The sequence below is a fragment of the Corvus brachyrhynchos genome, unplaced genomic scaffold (genome assembly GCF_000691975.1).
Source record: "Corvus brachyrhynchos isolate BGI_N302 unplaced genomic scaffold, ASM69197v1 scaffold283, whole genome shotgun sequence".
Lineage (NCBI taxonomy): Eukaryota > Metazoa > Chordata > Aves > Passeriformes > Corvidae > Corvus > Corvus brachyrhynchos.
This window is the reverse complement of record NW_008237409.1, coordinates 3,367,213-3,387,096: the sequence shown is the minus strand read 5'-3', so window position 1 is coordinate 3,387,096 and position 19,884 is coordinate 3,367,213. Positions and strand designations below refer to the sequence as shown.

General features: G+C 43.5%; 1 long non-coding RNA gene across 1 annotated transcript in view; it reads right to left on the bottom strand.

Moving 5' to 3' along the window:
* The window catches only part of LOC108445906, a 33,877-nt gene that overhangs the window by 10,835 nt on the left and 3,158 nt on the right, over window positions 1-19,884 (bottom strand). Inside the window, exon 2 of the long non-coding RNA XR_001860937.1 lies at window positions 10,535-10,662. This is a non-coding gene — a long non-coding RNA (uncharacterized LOC108445906). The remainder of the gene's footprint in view (window positions 1-10,534; window positions 10,663-19,884) is intronic.

Sequence of the window (19,884 nt, the reverse complement as noted above, 5' to 3'; positions counted from 1 at the left end):
TGAAGTGGGTTATAGCAGCAGCTCCAGCAGTGATGCTCCCTGAGTGCTTGGAAGCTCTCTAACACTGCACACTGGAACAGTGCAGGTGTACTCATTCAGTGGTTTTAAAAACATTATACACGGAATCAGCTCTGGCTTGAGCCAGATGCTCTCTGCAGATGGAAGATGGGATGGCAGCCGCTTCTTCACTGAAAGCTGCCTGGAAATGCAGCAGGTGATCCCAGGGCTGATCCTCAGGTGCATGTGGTGCCCTGATCCATCCTCTCCCACCCTCTTTCTAACTTCCACCTTTTCTTTCCCTGAGCAGGGTTTGCTGGCTGTTTGTGCAAATGCATCAGCACAGCACATCTGATATTTTGACTTCAGCCATGTTTGATCCCTGTGTTCTTTAGTCAAGTCTTACACAGCAACTTTGAGGATTGTGGCCTCTTAAAACCTGTGGTCAAAACTGTCCTGGGCTGGTTGTGCTGGTCCAGCCACCTTCAGCAGACAGATCTAACTTAACAGCAGACAGATCTAACTTACAGAACCCCAGCCACGTTTCACACAAGAGGTTGATTTAGTCCAAAGCTGCAGGAAGAAAGTACTAAAACAACAACAAAAAAAGTAGTTGAGTTCTGAGGCAGAGCTACCTAGGTTAGAAAAATCATGTAGAAATCCAGAGCAGTGATAGAAATGCCCCAAATTACCTGCTAAATGGAAGTGTTTTGGGATGTCTGATCCTTCTTATCAGGTTGGCCCAGCTGCACAATTTCCCATCTCCAATTATACCAAAAGGCCCACACATCCTCCTTCATTAATGCGTTTGAAGGATTTAATGAGTTACTTCATCAGGTTAATAAATCCCTTCAATAATTTTATTACACTTTGATACACTTATTCAAGAAGTGCAGCTAACAAATGAGCATCATTTATATTTCTTGGCAGAATAACTTAGTTTATAAATTTGGCCCATGAAATCCAAAATCCATAAATAAACCACAGGGACAATTGAATGTCTATGTGGAGGAGGGGTTTTTTCCTATCTCTGGGTTGAGGTTGTGTTAGAAATCCTCTGTCTCTTGTGCAAGTAACTCCAGGCTAAGGAGAACTGTAGGAGGCTGGTGCCTTTTGGCAATATCCTGCTTCCCACTGAGTGCTTAGGGGGAGTCCAGCTGCTGCAGCACATGTGCCACTGGACATAACCCATATTAATTTGCTCCAGCACTCCCTCAGGTTTAAAATCCAGCTTCATAAAGGCTGTTCCATTCCTGGAGGCTAAGATCTTTAGCTGATTTTGACCAGGTGCAGTGGCACTGTCAGAAATAAACATTCTATTCTGGAAATTATTTTAAAACTGAATTGAATTGGTTGCCATGCCATTTGTTTTTCCTCTGGCATCATAGTAAATGACATCATCAACAAAATAACCTTAGGGGCAAGGGTGTTTTCAGAATCTTAACCTCTGAATGGCCAGCAGTATTACAGTTTCCTATTACCAGATTAATAATATTTATGGTAGGTAGACTGCAAGAATGGGACCGTACTGTTTATTTACTTACTGTTGAAAGCCACCTCTGGCAAGAACAAATTTCCCATTAATCACTACCTTATCTCTGCAAGAAAGAGTTACTCTCAAGGACATCTGTGTTATTCCCATTGTTTTATTAGTACAATAATAGCTCTGCTGTGGATTTTTTGACATTGAACTTTATTTATTTTCTAGATTTTCTTTTTTAAGCTGAAATGCTTAAATAAACATTGAACTTTCTTAATAAACGAACTACTTAAGACCCCAACCATAGCAATAAAATCCCAATACTTCCCTGAATATATTTTTATGTAAAGCAACTGCAAATCAGTATATCTTTCTTCTCTTTTTTATCTGCTGAAACTCCAGTTACGAATTTTGAGTTTCTTCTTGGATTGCAGATGACCTTGTTAACTTGTGAGAGTGCCAGAAAAGCCCTTCAGTCCAGGGGGTCAGAGAAGTGAAGCCAATTTCTAAGCTCAGGTCTTGTAATCAAAAAATTCATATTTCTCTCTCCCTTCACACAGGCTTTAGCCAGCATTTGAAACATTACCTATGCTATTGGGCTGCAGGATGATTTGTTTTTCTAATTTTTCAAGAGCACTGCATCGTATATTTTCAACTTCAAAAAGAAATCAATGTAGGCCCAGCAGAGGACAATATCAGAAAAATTCTCTTTCATGTGAGAAAAGCATTAGTGGAAAGCCTTCCACGAGCCTTATGCAGTACCAGAATGAGGTGGTTGTGCCAGTAGAAGGGGGACCTATTAATGTTAATTTGCTCTTTAATTAGGTGTCCAGAACCATACAATGGTGAGACACTTGTGTGGGTGGGACGAGCCCCCTGATTGTCAGGTGAACACAGAGTCACTCCTGCCTCCTAAACTCAGGCACTGCTCCCACAGCAATTACTCCGGAGCCTGTCAGATGTGATTTAAGCAGTAATTTGTTTGCAGAGTGAAAGGTGTGCTTTCAAGCAGAGTAGAGGGCTCTGTCCTCTGTCCTGCCTTTGTGCTGCTGCTCAGTCCAAATCGTGGGGGTGTGAGGATGCTCTGGGAGGAGTGCCAGCCCTGCAGCTGGCTTTGTGTGACTCCAGCAGCCAGCCCTGCTCAGCTGTGCCTGCCCAGCTCCTCCCCGTCCTGCTGAGAGCTGGGACCCCCCCTTGCCATAGGCTGAGACTGCCAACCCCACACACAGTAGTGAGAAATGCCCCGGGCAGGCCATGTGACAGGGGCTTCCTTCAGCGCTGACAAAAAAACCCCCACAGCCTTCCATCTTCCTGCATTTAAATATTTGAGTTAATAACATTTATGGGGCAGCACGGGAAAATGAACTTAAATACGTCATTTGTCATCTCAGGACACTGAATTACACCATTACTGAAAGAGATACAGAGAAATGTATCCAATAAACAGAGTGTAGTTTGCACAATTTGCTTTGCATTTCCCACATCCTGCAACAAGCACAGGATAGTCAGGCTCCTTAATGATCATAATATATGTACAGAAAGAGCAGTTCCCTGAGGGCTCCTGATTAATCAGGGAAATACTCATTTGTTCTGGCAGAAGTGATGTGCGTCTAGGCAGGGCAAATGATGAACCCTAAGTGCACACAGCAGCAATCAGGGGCCAAAAGTTTCCATTCATTTAACTCATTTTTCCTCTAAGAAAAAAAAAAAAAACCCATGTCACAGCACAGGACACAACAGCACTTGTTGGTCCCAGTTCCATTAGGGTTTTGTCTGACAAAGGGAGAAAGAGGCCTCACGTCCATTTTAGAGACTCTGAATGCATTGAGCTCCCAAACTAAGGCATCCCTGCTGCTTGCTTAGATACCCTGTTCAGGGGAGGACACGAGGCCTCAGCTGTGGTATCTGATCACTGTGCAAGAGACTTGGGAACAAGTTAGAAGATTTAAAGGATTTTTCACCAGCTGATCTAAGTCCCTGCCTGTCTTTTTACTACCCACCTATTGCAATCCTTCCTCCGCTCCATCAGAGCCATATTAATTCTGTGGTTTGGCACAGTTGTTGCCACCTAGACATTTGCAGTGTGGCATTTGAAATCTTTATTTCAGATTTTATTTTATATTCTGAGTTGGAAGTTTGCTAGTAATGAGGTGAATCCTCTGTGCCTGACACATATTTCTCTTGGTGTTCATTTTTAAATTAGCCACAGAAAGGACAAACTAAAAGCAGATGTGTCATATTTTTCTCTGTGTGCTTGGAAGCACACTCATGGAAATATCTTTGTCAGATAAATGAATTCCAGGTTACTGGGAAAAACAGATGCAATAAAATACTCGTGTGTAGAAGAAACCCTTAGGAAAATGTGATCCAACAACTCTTCAAGGAAATTGCCATGTAAGAGATCCAGCTTTGAGGCTTACCTCAGGCTTTTGCATAACATGATAGTTAGTACTTTAAACTGGAGAAAATGTGATGGGATCTTTTGATATTTTTCCACTTGCTTTTTCAATTTCATGGGATCAGCAGAAAGGGAAGGAACCAAAGCTGAACTAATGCTGTGCTTTTGCCTCCACCACTGCCTGAACACAGGGGATTGCTTGGTGGAGAACTGAGTATCTGTTACCCTTCTTATGGGCATCTCAAAACTGGCAGAAAATGTGGATTTTGGACTTGTTTCATCACAACATGAGAAAGAGGAAAACCAGAAATAAATGAGCAGTCTGAAATATAATCGAAAACCAGTAGTTATTTAGTTTGGCTACTGATTTATTAATGTATTATAGTTAAGCACTGAGGAATAAGCCCTCACTCTAAAATGTTCCTCAGCTCTAGGCAGGATTATTTACAGGAAATAAAAACAGTTAAAGAATTAGAATGAAATCCTGCACGTAATGAGTCGACAGAAATGTTGCCACTGACCTCATTAGGCCAGGTTTTAGCCCCAGATATCTACAAAGAACCACAATTTTCTTGTAGTGTGACTAGCAGATTAGTATTTGACAACACCAGTTTATCTTTCCCTTCAGAATCCTTAATTTTTATGCACCCAGCCAAAATCTTTGCTCCACAAGTCTGTGTTTCAGTGCAAACCAGACAATGTTCCATGCTCCTTTTAGGCTGTTTGCTCACTGTCACCATTCCCATTTGGCTTAAGCACCTCCTGAAATTATTATTTTGCCTCCATGTCCCTTATAAGAGTATTTTTCCTCTGAGGTATCTGCTTTCTCAGCAGCAATTTTAAGGCATTTCAGGCTAGAGAAGAAATATAAAATAAACCCCGTGCTCATATATATCATAAAGAACGTGATCCTTTAACCCTGCCCTTGGAAAGCCCATAAGCATTCGCTGTACTTCAGTGATTCTCCATATGCTTTTGCAAGAAACATTTTGCACCTGCCACCACAACACAGGACAAACGGCAGCTTTGCAGGAGGAAACATTAACTAATTTACACAAAGCCTTAGGTGGTCTATTAGCCCTGCATAAAAACAGGAACATGTAATTACTGGATCCACGGACAGAATTAAATTTGATGGACTACAAAGAACAATGAGTGAAACAATTAACAACAAAGCCCAAGTAAACTGCTCTGATGGGAAGTCGTGGCCTGGCTGAATGAGTCTGACAGCTCTGTGTTTACCTCTGCTGTCCCCAGGGACGTGTCCACCCCAAACCTTTCACTCAGTGCAGACAGGTGAGCTCTTGTCAGAGACACTGCACCTGCTGATCTACTGCAGGTCATGTAAGATGCAAGCAACAGCCATGTAACCTGCTCGACACAGGGTACCCTTCTAGCATCATTAATTTTATCACTCCATTCTTTCTCCTGTGTCTCTGGACATGGTGGTTGCTCTTCCAAGCCTGATGCCATTTTGGGAGGATGCAGCTCAGTGGAGCACCACTGCCAACAGGGCAGTGCAGCAGATGCTGTCCTGAAAGCCTGATGGAATAGCTGCTCCACAGGCTTTAGTTCATTAAGGTAATTGCAACTGGTCTGCGTCACAGTGCACAGTTAAATTTAGGATGGCAAAATCCATCCAAAAGAAAAGCATCTCCACTCTGCAGCTCTCCAGCCACGCGGGTTAATTGTGAGTACTTTGCAGTGCCTGCAGTAAGTCAGGAACCTGGGGAGTTTCTGTCACAGCTTCCGTCCACAATTTGATTTAATGCCCTCCATGAACAATTGCATCTCAGTGCTTGTAATAAGGAAATGTCATAAAGGTACCTGCTGCCTGGTCCAACATCTTTTGGCTTTGACAGCTCAAATTTACAGCTTTAATTCAGCAGCCTGGAGGCTTGGTATTCTGTACACACTTAGTGAAGGGCTGAAGGAACAATATTTTATAAAAGTTCACCTGTGTTCAGCAACTCACGGAGGATATAACCCCTTGGACCCTGTGAAATGACTTGCAGGCAAATTCACACTCCAGATTGTCCAGTGGCAAATTACAAAGTTCTAATCAGTCCCCAGTGTGCCTGGATGTATTCACTGGAATGTTTTGCCTCTGTAGCATAGAGTCGAACTTTTCAGCGGCTTGAACAAGTGCTCAGCAGGGATCTCTCAGCCGTGAGCATCCCCAGCAGGAGGAGGAAAGGGCCCTTCAAAGCAAGTCTGATCTCCCTGGTCCTGATACCCAGGTGAGATAAATTGCCAAACTAGCACAGCTGAAACACAGAGCTAAGCGTGCCCATATGAAAGATGTTGCCACACCAACACTGCTTGGGAGACTCTGGACAAAACAGCTGTGGGATTTCCTTTAGGAAAAGTCATGCCGTGCACGTGGCTGCCATGCCCAGGACAATGTCACCCTGCTGAGCACAGTGGGGCAGCAGGAGCTGAGGAAGGGAGGAGAACCCCAGGCACTCCCGGGCTGCTCTTTGACTCTCTGCTCCTTTTGCAATCCAATTTACATCCCCCGGCTCTGTTCCTGCCGTGTTCCCAGGGGTCACGTTGGGGGCTGTCACAAACTGCAGGCACTGCAAACGTCCCCGCTCTGTGCAGGAGATGCAGCTGTTTAATGAGCTCTGCTGTCATTACAGCAAAATGACTCAAGGACTTTCTTAAAAAAGCTTCTTATTTATAGTACCATAGATTACCTTAATGTCTTTTAACTGGGAGGTGCTTTGAAATACTGCGCAAATATTACAAGACGTTCCTGAAATAATGGGAATTTAAACAGAATCTAACAAGGAAAACATAAATATTGGGTGGAAGGAGAAAGCATTTGTTGAAATGTTCAGCAAAGGAGTATTCTTAGGAAAAGTCTCCACTTCTGAGCTGGAGTTTTTTTAAAGCACATCTTGCACACGGCAGCCAGTGCAAGTGTGTACTCTGGCACAGCTTTTGCATTGTGCCAGTTTTTATTTTATGGCATTTAATGCTTTAATCTAGTGGAGAGATGGAAAATTTGATTTGTACCAGCCTCTCTGTGTGTCAGTGCAGGCTTTCTTGTGCCAGATAAACATAGTCTAGATGAACTACTGCTACACATCCCTGTTTGAAATAGAAAAATATTTGAAGTATCTACGTGGTGAATAAAGGAGATATCTGGGGCATGCTGATTTAAACCTGGCCAGGTCCTTGTGTTCCTACAGGGGATAATTATAGGTGAAATCTTAAACGGAACTGTATTAATCAGAGTAGGCTCATCTGCCAGTGCCCTTCTCATCAAAACTCAAACAGCAGCAAGGAAATGAAGCAGTAATGACAGGGCTTCCATTTAGCCTCTAAATCTCTTTTCTTAGGTATCCATATTTTAGTGAAATTTATGTGCTTTTTAAAGTAGGAGACATTCTGATGATCTTAGATACAGTCTCTAATTAAACATTCTGTAATTAAACTTGGTTATCTATGTCAAATGCCAAGGAATTCGAGCAAGCCAGGTTAAGCCCCACTTTAAATCCAAGATATTCAGGGAAGATGGTGTCTAACACGAGACTTTCTAAAGCTGCCATGGGAGCAGAAGGATGTCCCTATACCAGAGATCCCCTGTGGAGCAGAGCAAAGGAGAGCCCAGGCTGATGGTGCTGTGTCAAGGCTGGATGTGCTCCCAGCCCAGCAGCCCACGAGCTTCTTCCCCTGGCTTAGTTGGAAATTCTTGCCCCTCTTGACTCATTCAATTTTTTCCTCAACCTTTGATGAGATTCCCATATGGGATGTGGCATCTGTGAGCCACACATTACTTTCATCAGAAAAGAACGTTTTGGAAAATATACAGACGACATAAGTATACTGAATTTTGAATGTCTTCATTCTCACATGCCAATGTATAACATTGCATCCCAGAAAAATACATATAAAATAATAATTTTAATGAATTTGTAGAGGGTCTGGCTCCTGTGTCACAGACAGATCTATGCCGTACTCGCCTTTGCGTGCTACATCTGTGAAACATCCATTATTTTCCCATGGTGTAAATGATCTCATTTCTGTTGCTTTCCCTGCAATACAATGCCACGTTCATTCCTCCTTCGAAAATTTCAGGAAGAGAAGCAATTTGTAAGAATGACAGGAAAATGGCTTCTCATCTGTGTACACCACAGCAATCTGACACACAGAAAGAGGCTCTGGTGAGATTCACAAATCCTAATTCCCACTGAGTTTCAAGCAGTCCAGATTTAAAAAAAAAAAAAAATTGACATCAACCAATTTGATCACAAAGATTCTAATTCAGCACAGGTTAATTGAGAAGTCAGATTTACTGCTATCACTTCTGGAGAGGAGGGAGATAAGCGAACACAATGACTCTTTATCAACAATATGGGGACTTCATTTAAAGAGAGAGCATTAGGTTACAGGCTGGAAGATTAGTAGCAATCAGCCTGCTCTCAGAAAAGAAAATGCACTGGGTGATAAAGATAGAAGGCAGAAAGCTGGGTGCATAGAAATGAGGTTTGATGCCAAATATTACCGGTCAAATCTCAGCTATCTGTCAAGTTGGCACTGATCATTGCTGATGCACAATTATTATTACTCACCTGTGATCAGGTCATTTACCACTACCAAGCCAATGGCTCCTCCCACCCATTTAATTTGTTAATGGCATTTTAATGAAAAAAAAAGTCTATCTAATGTCTCTTTGAGATGACTAACCATTGTGTAATAGTACATAACGGTATATGAAATACATTTACTTTTTCCCAATCACCCATAAAAAGATATCAGCTGTTATTCTGTTCCTTAGCCACAACCCCATAAATCTGAGTGCAGTTCTGCCTTTAAAGGTGGCAGGCTTATTTTTCCTTTTTCTTTGTGTGCCATGTGTTTTCCATACCAAAAAGTGCCTGTTTTGTTGCAAGTGACAGAAGGAGAATTTAAAGGGATGCTGGAGGATCATAAAGACTCCCCTCCATCCAATCCCAAGCATGCATTCGCCTTATTGTTCTGCTGACTAAAGAATTAGAAACTATTAATATTGTCTCTGCTGGCAGGTCAGAAAAATACTTATTCTGTAGTCAAGCAGATTAATCCAAAGGGGAAAATAACCCTGCAAAGCCCTGCAAAAGCTGCTGTCTAACCAATCCACTTTCCAAAGCCAGATGTTTCCAATCTGTTTAAGTGTTAATCTCACGATACGTCTTTTTATGCCTACTGAAATGATTTCAGCATGCATTGAACTATTAGAGAATTCATATAATTAGGGCAGTTCTTATTTATGAAGGAGCTTTTTGGATGAAGCCCTATCAGTGAGTTTGTCGGTCACGTGCTCACGTTAATTATTGAGGCGTTTTGGGACCTTTCCCCATTAGGTTTTTTGATGGGCTCTGGATACTGCCCAACTTTGGCTACTCTTTTTAAAGACACTCCTAGTGAAATCAGAGGCAGGATAATAGCGGGTAAGTGGGCAGAGCTTGAGGTCAGAGGTACTGGTTTTTAGAGCTTGGGATGGGCATGGGAAATAGATTTGCAAATGAAGGCACTGTAACCCGGTCTCTGAGATCTACTCCAGCAAAGACAGGGTAACCATGAAATGTAGTTATAGTTACCCATTCGTCCTGAAAACTGGAGGGATTTTTTTCCTTCTTACATACACCACCTTAGATCTTTTCTTGGCATGACTTTGGTCTCCTCTGATAAAGAGCTGGTTTGAAAAATGACAGCCAGACTGTGAATTTTTAGCCGAGACCCCTTCTGTGACAGGTGCTGATGGGCTCTGCTGTCGGGGACCACTGTGTGAAGAGTAACGGCTTGTGAGAGGAAGGTTACAAGAAAGGTCAGGAGGCAGCTCAGGAAGCTTTGCATTTCATGTCAGGGATCTTAAAGGGTCTGGGAGGGCTGCAAAAACTTTCCTCTGGGGCTGCTGACTGAGAGATCAGTGTCACGATTATAAACTGATTTTGATAAATCATTTTGATCTACTGTTTGCAAGTGGCTTTAAGAGAGTTGGTGGCAAGCCATGCATTCCTGTGGCATACTAGAGCAAATCCACAGAGAAAAAAGTGGATTATGCCTTACTCTCTATCCTTCTGGCACACATGACAAGGGAGCAGGACCATCCGGGAGCAGGACCTCCACGCCAGGAGCTGCCCAGCCTTAAAGTGCCACTCTCTCTTCCCATTTTGTGAATCTCCACAGACACCCCAGTTCCCCAAGGGCCATTTAACCCTTGAATCATTCAGCAAAGTCCCTCTGCCTAACGAGCAAGCAGCAGATTTTGTCTGTGGGAACTGGCTGGCAGAGAATACGTGCAGTTGCAGACATCTGTGCTTACCCACACAGGGTGAGGAGTTTATCATGGGGCTTAAGGATAATTCCTTTATAAGTGTGGTATGAGACGAGGAAGAGGAATCGGTTTAAAATTAAAATGAGGATTTTTCAACTTGTCCTTAATATTTATAAGGCTCCTTTTGCCTTATGGACAAAATCCTCAAGGAGAAGATGGAAAGCTGTTCATCCTTATTTCTTGTGCCTTTAGTTCAGCTTCTCATTGTTTATAGTACTCTGAGCAAAATAACTGCTCTGGAAATGCAGTCATTTACAAAATCCAGTCTACTAAGCCTCAAACAGCAGAGACATGTCCTGCTATGTTTGTTCCTTTGTTGTTGCTATGGCATTACCTCACATTTTTCCATGTAGGAAAGGAAATCCCGTGGAGACCAGATAATAAAGGCTTGAATTTCCAGGGCACAGTGTCCGTCTCGCCTCTTGACCTGTTTGACACCCTCTTTCACCAAACCTGCATTCACTGAATCCAAATAAACAGTCAGCCATCAAAGGAAATACTTTAAAAGAATTGCTCATGGTTAGCCTTGATGAAATATACACTGGAAAACCTGCATTTTAATCACGTTTGGAGCTCTGCATTTCAAAAATGGTTTTGTTTAACTACATCAGACTTGTCATTCAGGGAAGTTTCCTTCCGTAGGATGCCTGCATTTAAAAGTCAAGTTAACCAAACCCAAACAAATTTCCCAGGAGGCTGCAACAGACCACATGAGCATCTCACATGCTCGGCTCTGACCTCTGTGCTGTACCAGGTATATCCTTGCTCTCTGCAAGATATCAAGATGCTTCATGTTTATACAGCATCACCAATTCTCAACAGGGTGTCGTGAGGATTCATCAAAATCACTGCACGTCACTTGTTGGAACAAGCTTTGGCTGAAACTCCCCCCTTGGCTTGACATTAGTTTGCAAAGATTAATCCTGTGTCCCAGTCAGTCTGCCCTGCCTAAATCCCCTGATCATCCTGGGTTGCACAGAATCATTGTGCCTTATTTTATTTTAGAAATAACTATTTCATGGTGTTACCTGGAATTATTCTTTGCATATAAGTTAATATTGATGAATTCATACAAGTTTGTTAAATGCTCCAGGACACTTATCCTACATGAATTTTTCAGTACCATCAACTTCAACTTACTTTAATGAAGATCTAGCTATAATTTAAGCAAGTGTCACCTGTTGATGCAGTTATTAGGGAAGAATGTGCACTTCACAACAGACTAAAGAGCAAATGTCTCAGACAGAATTGTTCCGATGCAAAACAACGTGGTTATTTTCGGACAAACTTATTGGGCTTCGTTTGCTGTCTGTCTCCCACTACTGTCATTTTTGTGTGACACAGTTCAAAGGGCTGGCCCGGCCTTCCAGGCAGATTGAAAGGGTCTGGGATTCTCTCATCTTTCAAAACCACGTATCCATATTGCACACAGGATATTACTGCTAGAGGACACGGCCAGCACAGGATAATCTGCCACAGGCAACATACAGCTTCTAGTCTTCCAAGTTCTTCAGACAACACAGGAAAACAAACAGCAGCCTTACAGACTTAATGGACTTTTAATGCATTTGATGGATTCTGCATCAGCAGTTTCTAATGGAACATCCAAAGAGGGAAAATTTCCTTCCCATGGAAATTCTGAGGAGAACGTGAACTGACAGTGCAAAGGCTCCTCTTTGCAACACTTGGGTGCTGTGCAGGAGAACTCAGTGGCCACACTCAGAGTCTTCATCTCTTCTGAAACATCACTGAGTTTTCCAGGGTTAGGACCTGAGCTGTGTCCGAGCCACAGGCTGGTCATGTACCACAGCAGGTAATAGAGGCAAAAGGCACCAGAAAACTGTGACCTCCTTGATCAGGACCATTTAACTCACCAGAGCTGGTGAAGGAGGCACAGAAACTGGAGCTGGAAGTCTGCTCCCATGCCCAGAGGGAAGCTGTGGCTTTAGACAGAGAGTTGTTCTGCAGTTATCAGGAATAAGACAAAGCCTTAAATTCCTTTGTTGAATCCAGATAGGCAGCAGTGGTGACACATTCCTCCTAGTCATATATCCTTGACTTTGTTACTTCTGCATAATCTTTGAACTTCAGCTATTGATAAATAAATTGGTTTACAAAGCAGAGAGTAAATCACCATTCACTGCTGAGCTGCTATTGTGTCACTCATTTGTAAGGCAGCTTTCAAGCTTTTTTTTAAATCAGTTTGGCTTGACATTTTGTTTTCCTACTATTATTTATGAGCTCTATCTTATGAATGGATTATGTAAAATAGTTTAATTCCAGTTGTCACAATTTCTCAGATGTCATCACACAAAAGCTTGCTTTGAGTAGAACATTCAGGTCCAGATTTTGTTCTCAGCTGTGCTGATAACAAATTAGACCATCATCCACAGAGATCAGAAGAGCTTTCCTCAGATTTACAACTGTTATGAACATTTAGGACAAAACATCTGAGCAATGCTCTTCTCAGAGTAGCAAAGGCACATCGCTGCTTCTCAGCAATGTTCTGTAGACAGGGTCAACCCACTTAGCCACTGTCCTCAGCTCAGAAACTGAACCTGGTGATTCCTTCTGCAAGGAGTTATGAGCTGCATTCAGCTGTAACTTGACTGCTTTTGTTATAATGGCAGAAATGGGGATGGGTGGATTTTAGAACAGTTGCTTTCTAAGATTTTGGATGCACTCAGTCACTTCAAAGCAACTAAAACCTCAGTAGCTATTTAAAGCAAAGTACTTTAGTTCCCTTTTGATGGCAGGTGTTAGCTCTTCTCTGAGACAGCAGGCTACTCCTGTAGTGAACCAACAGCTCTTAATCCTTTGCAGATGCCAAAAATTGTGTCAATTATTACTCTCCATTTCACAGGTTTCTCTGATCTCTCAGCATCTGACTTTGCACCTGAGTGTGGAGCAGAGATCGTGTAAAAACAAGAGCTCTGTTGCTAAGGGGTGTTTGGGATGTACTACTGCCATTTATTCCCCTATACTAAATGCTACTTCATTTCCTGGGATGAAACATGTGATGTGGCCTGCAGCAGATGTAGATAAGGCGCAGGATCATGCAAAGGAGAGAGAAAGAAGAGTAACTACAAATTTCTGCTTTGTGTTGGCTTGCTTGGGGTGTTGCTCTGTGGTTGCCTGGACTCAGGGCATTTGGTCAAGGGCTCAGCTCCTGCACTCACCCAGTATTTTTCTGGAACCCAGCCTGGCATCAGAGCAGGACCTGGTCCCTGGGAAGCCTCCAGGGAGCCAAACAGGTTACATTTGTCATCTCAGCACACAGAACTGGGTATGGCTCATTTCTGTGACATCCTTGTGACAACACAGAGCCGTGAAGATGACGGATGTCACCCAAACCATTACAGGGCAGTTTTCCAACGGCTGCAAACACAGAGCAAGGCAAAAGACACCCAGTTCCGTGTGTGTGTGTAAACAGAACAATTACAACCAGAGGCATGGGGATTGCACTTTTCAATCAGCTCCCTTGGCTGAGCTCCGCAGGCCTTTTCAGGTGTGCCTGGCTTTGCATCCAGGCAAGGAGAGCAGGCAGGACCTGCATGGGCCAGGCTGGTGCCTAAGGCCTCTCACTCATGGCCAACGAGTTTTGCTGGTGCTCTGCTGCACCCAGCACAGCTCTTCCCTGTTTGAACTACAGAGGGCCTAACGACCAGGCTGCTCTGGGAGCAGGGAGTAATCCTGCACAAGGCCTTTCAGTGTAATTTATCCTTATTTAGAAAGACATGTTATTCTAATGGCATCCCATGTTAGGCATGATGCAGTTTAAATGTTCCTCACTGGTTACAAATGTGACCTTCATTAACTTGTCTTTGTGCGCAGAGTTCTACAGGAACAGCTCATTGCATTTTCAATTTAATTTAATTTGAATGATAATTTAAAAGTTGTTTGATGCATATGCAACCATCTGCATCCTCGCAGCTGACACAGTTTTTAAAGATGGGTTTGTCAGCAGGGGTGGGGGGAGCTTAATGGGGAAGAGGAGCCTCGAGCTCCCAGGAGCAAACTGGGAGTGCCTGGGGGGGCTGAGTGGGGAAAGGAGAGGAGCTGAGTCAAGCAATTGCTGGTTATCAAAGTTGTAAGTGACTATTAAAGTCTGGAGTGGTGATTACCAGTCATCCGACCATGCCAGCTCATGGTACTACTTGTCTGAGCCCAGTAACTGCCCAGGTATGTGCTGACCAGACCTGTTGTGACACAAAACTCAGGAAAACTCAACTGCCAGGAGGGGCTGAGCCAGGTTCAACCCAGCCCAGCAAAGACACTGCCTGTGCCTCTTGTTATGGCTTTAATTACTGTCAGTGACAACACTGTCCTCAAACTAAGAGCTCACAGTGACTGTGATGGAGGGAGGGAGGTGTGATGCAGATAGAAGCTCTTGTTTTGCTATGACTAAATCTAAGCTGTAGGTTTCTGAGGACAAGAGCCAGCCTATTCCTTCCCCCTGCCGTGCTGGATGCTTGAGGGCAGTAAATAATAATAACAACAGTGATAATGGCTGTTTGTTCACACTTGCTACTTGGCTGCCAAACTTTAAATAACTCGATAAAACTGAAACCCTGAAGTGTTGCACTGACTCTTCTAGAACTTGGTCTGGGTTGACTGCTGATTTCCTCCTAAAATAATATGATAAAATGGGCTGTGTCCATTCCAGGCTTTTGAAAAAGAGCCAGAGGAAACATTTTGCCCCTAATGCTTCCCTGCTGGCAGCCTTAGTCAGGTAGGATGGAAGGGAGCTCCTTGCTGAGTCCTCACTCTGCAGCAACAGAGCTTCTACCCCAGGGAGCCCTGCTTGGAGACTGGCCATCCCAGGTGGCTCCAACAAAACCCGCCTGAACTCTGCTGCAAAGGGAGGGGAGCTGTGCCCTGAAAATCTGCATTTCAAACAAGGCTTTCTTTGGCACCTGTGTGCAACAGCCTTTGCACTGGTGTTGTGGAAATGTGCTTGAAAGCTTTTAGCTAAATTTGCGAGCATCAACTCCCTTGCCAGTGTGAGTGTGAATGAGGGAAAGGAGAAAAATTACTCTTTCGAATCAGAAGGGGGATTGGGCTGGCACTGTCTGTGTCTTGGGAGACCTGGTTTTAATTCTTAGTACCACCCTGTGTTCCTGAGAGGCTGAATTCTCTCTTCTGGTTTCTAGTGAAACTCAAACTGCTCCTGCAAGAGCAGACCATGCCAATCCCTGGCACTCCCAAGGAAGACAGATCCCTTATTAAGATGAGTATGCAGGGTTTATTGTCTCACGCCTAGGAACAGGAGGAAATATTGTTGGAAAAACAGCACTTTCTGTCAGAGTCTTAACTAATGGTGCATTAACCTAACATTTTTCTCGCCCTTCATTTAAAACCATGTTTTCTGCTATTTCTCTTGAGCTCCCTAAACTGGGACATGAGACACCTTTGACAGCAATTGCCTCGAACTCCCCACAGGGCTCAGATGTCTTATTTTGTGGTGTTTCAGGTGCCCCTGAGAGCTGTGCTAGCAGTCACTCAGGAATACCAAAGCCTGGGGATGCTTGTGTGACTGCATCTTAGGGAGCAGGATGCACAAATTACTCTGTTAAAACTTGGTCCCATTTGAAGTTCACCTTACAAGCAGCCTGGTTCTCTATTGACAGTAGAAAACTAAAAGTAGCAACCTGGTTTTTAATGGATTACTTTCTCTGCAAAAAGTATTTTGACTGTATTTATGGGCTTTTAAATATTATTTAAGTCCGTTTTTGGGAACAAGCATGAGAGTTCTCTGGTTTCTTTTGAGAGATCAGATTGAGTGGATAAGGTGAACAGACAGGGTGGTTGGGAATAGAAGCTTTAAATTGCAGCTCTAAGGCTGATTTCTGCTCCTTCTGCTCTATGTCAGTGCTGCTTCTCTCCAAGCCCATTAGAGAAACACTTAACAGAAAAAGGCACCCCCCCGGGAGAGCCTTCCACCTCCTGGAGAGATTTGGAGGAGAGCTTGCATCTCTACCCATTAGAGAAAAAGTACTTTTAGCTTTTAAGTTCAAATGATGGATCCAAACAACATATGCTAGGAGTGAACACAGTCTTGCTGGGAGAGGACTTGCCAAATCTAAGGCTGCTCTAGCAATAAATAATAATCCTAATTAAGCTCCTTTCCTCAGGAGCACCCAATTTTGTGATATTGATACAACATGGCATTGGAGCCTCTCATCTTAACAGCTATTCAGAACACCATTGAAGTGTTAAGAACCACCACACATAGAAAAACACTTTTCTTGAAAACAGACACTTAGAGAAAGTCACAGTCCTTGTGACTGTATTTTCTTGTCACTGTATATCAGCTACTTCTGAAAAATAAGGGAAAAAATGAAACAGCAGCTGGTCTCACTGCTGCAGTGCTATGCAAGACAGGGAAAGCAGCTATTTTATATGAATACTGATTGCAGTGGAAGAAAACTATGGACACTTTAATTTTCTCACAACACTTGGTTTCCTGGTATCTAACATCTCTCCAATAGAAACCTTATAGTCTGGCTTTCAAGAGGCAAAATCTCTTGAGCTGGTGTGCTAGAAGGACTGCAGATTTCATCTGTCACTGAAAATCCTTCTGTGCTTCCTTTACAAACACACAAACATCAAATGGTGAAGCTCTTCCAAGCCTGTCAGCTCAAATATCCTTTTCTGGCCTGGAAAATGCTTAGAAAGGGAAGTTTCAGAAACAGAGATGAGAAGACTCCTGTCCCAACTTCTCCATGCTTGTTACAGAAACTCCCACTACATGCATTACCCCTCGCTGCTAGTTCAGCTGCAAGGCTGGGAACTCATCTATTTTTTCTCTCTGGATGTCTGAGCTTTGGCTCTCTGCTCCAGATAAACCTTGAAAGGAGCGAGAGGAAATGAATGGTGCTTTTCCAGCGGCAGTTCTGCCAAGCCCAGTCGGGAAGCCGCGGCTGACGTGCCATGAACAGCCAGCAGTGCTGGAGCAAGGGGGCCTGTTAGTGCCTTTGTTGTAGGAGAATTTTAGCACTGCTGGGGTAGGAACCCCACAACAGCTTGGCAACTGAGCCTTTACCCCCTTGTGTCCTCATAAATTAAACATAAAGCAGCCGCCCGCTCCTGCAGACAGCCGTGTTCTAATAAATCATGTAAATAGTCTGGGAGATTCACTGCCCTTTATTTCACTTGAGTCCCGTAACTCAGCTGTTAATTGGATCTGGGATAAAATCTGTTTTACTGCTTGTTCCCTAAGCAGGATTCTGTAAAGTTCTTTCTAGAATAACAACCTATAGCACTGCCTGCTTTGTTTTGTCCTGTCCAGCACAAGGAGGACAGTAAAGCAGCATGGCCAAACTCAATAGAATTTTTCTTTTGGCTCTCCCAGGCTGTTCCTGTTTGCCATGGGAGTGTCCCAGGGAAGGTTCATCCTGGTTTTTGCAATGGCAGCACGGCTGCTGACACAGGGCTGCTTCTGCCTCCAGTCCCAAAGCAGTGGTTTCCAAGGGGCCTGGTAAAGTGAAACCCCTTTAGAGCAATTATCCAATGCTGTTCTAACCAGCAAATATTTTATCCTAATGGTTTTTCAGAAAGATCTTAGAAAAGTCTGGTGGTTTAATTGATATAATGCACCTTTTCAGCTGGGAATTTCACTGGTGAAACAGGTGTGGGATGTACAACAAAAAAGGCATTTGGAGGGTTTTTTTTTTTCCTTGGGAAGGGGAATCCCAAATCTGTTTGCTCCTTCTTGTATCACAGAAGAAATGTGAGGCTTTTTTAGGACAGCTGGTTAAAGAAATTAATAAAACCTGTACCTGTGGAACTGAGGGAAGATCAGCTTTGTTTTTTTCAGTATTTCCTCTCAAAACTTAAATCCTAAAGGTTTTATCAAGAAGATTTGCTGTAAGGTCTCTTGTCTAGAGGTTGTCACCTGCCTGGTCCTGTCCTGTGCTGAGTGTGTGGCATCAGCTCAGGGTGTAGCCCCTACTCCCTGCTCTGTGCCTCGCTGTGCACAGAAACCATGGAGGGCACTGGCTACTGGGTTTATTGTTTACAGACCTAACCTGAACCAGTATCTAGGAGCAACAGCAACATAATTAGCTGTGGCAATTAACACTGCTTAACTGAAGCTGCAGCAGGACCAAAGGCACTTTTTTAGTCCGCAGAAGCAGCAATTAGCATTTCGTTAAGGTAACAAGCCTAGCTAAGACTCCTGAGCCTGCTGGGGTCTGCTTATCTCATTTTGGGATCCATCGATAAGCCCTAGGGACATTAAAGTGACATGCATCGAGGCTTTCACCACCACCACAGTGTTGGAAAAGCTGACTGGAAAGGGATGGGAGGGTTTTGTCTCTTCTGGGTTAGTTAACAGCCAGTGTAGGTGTGAGGTGTCCCTGGGCAGCACCAGCTCTGAAAAGCACATGGTGCAGTTGGATCTGTACAGCCCAAAGATTGACACTGGGGCCTCATGGGATCCCAAGAAGCACAGGTGGTTCAGGAAGGCTCGTCCATCTCCACCTTTCAGGTTTTACCTCTAATTTCCTGTCTTATCTGTATCCCCAAGCAAACATCCTTTTCGTTCATTTTCTGAAGGAGAATCTATTTCTGCACCAGTTTCACATTCAGTTCTTTGGCTGGTTTGGTTTCAAGCATTACACATGTGTTGGGAGAGAAACATCTTTATTTTTGGGAGCTTGTGGGTTTTTTTAAGTCTTGCCTGCAGCTGTGGCTTGGTGGTTTGTTCACCTTAAATCTGAGGTCAGGGGAAGGGGCTGGCTCCACACAGGCAGGTGCTCATGCTCTGGGTCAGAGTGACCAGGAACAGTCACTGCTGTTCCTCCACTGGACGCTGGGCTGTTGGGATGCTGGGGATGCATCACATGCACACACAGCTTTAGAGCACCAGGTTTCAACAGCCAGGAGCTCTATTACAGTGCACATCCCTCCCTCCCCTCGTTCATGCACATTAAACTCCAGCAAACAGTGTTTAGTGGTTTTTCTAGGAAACACTACCGCAGAATAAGCAGAAAATACCTTTTTTTTACTGTTCTTTGGCAAAACATGGGACAAAAAGCATCCTGCTATGATGCTTTCTGATGTTAAGGGTTATTATCCAATGCAGCTGTTAATGGAATGTCTATTCCTTACAACCTGCTCTTTATATAATCAGTAAATTCCAGTAATCTGGAATTTTGCTCAAAAGCAGAGCTGTACTTCTGTGAAAGAGATTGATATGATAAAGCCAGAAACTTTCTAAATTGCAATTTCATTGGAAAGTGTTTCTGTTGCAACAAGCAAGGCTTTGGTGTCTCTCTTCTGAATCAATGCTGATGGGGTTTGAAGAAACCTTGCTCTGGGATATGCACTTTGCATTTCCATAAGGGCTCTCTCAAAGCAGCTTGTGTCTGGACATGCAAGAAAAGTAGGAATGCTTTCCTGTTTCCTGAAGATGAAAACTTACTAAGGAGGACAAAGTGTGCTCCTCCATTCATCCTTTACTTTGATTACATGAAAAGTTTTTATGTCTGGATTTATCAGGCTTGGGATTTTTGAGGGGGAAGAATAAGACAAAAGTCTCTAATCTGGCTTCCAGGGAGTTTCTGCCACTGAGCTGCATGGAGGAGAAGGAGCCTGGCAGTGAGTCACCCATTCACAAGCTGGGGACAGACTCCCTCCTTGTGATGTTGCTGTCTGGTCACCAGCATTTGTCACAGCTCA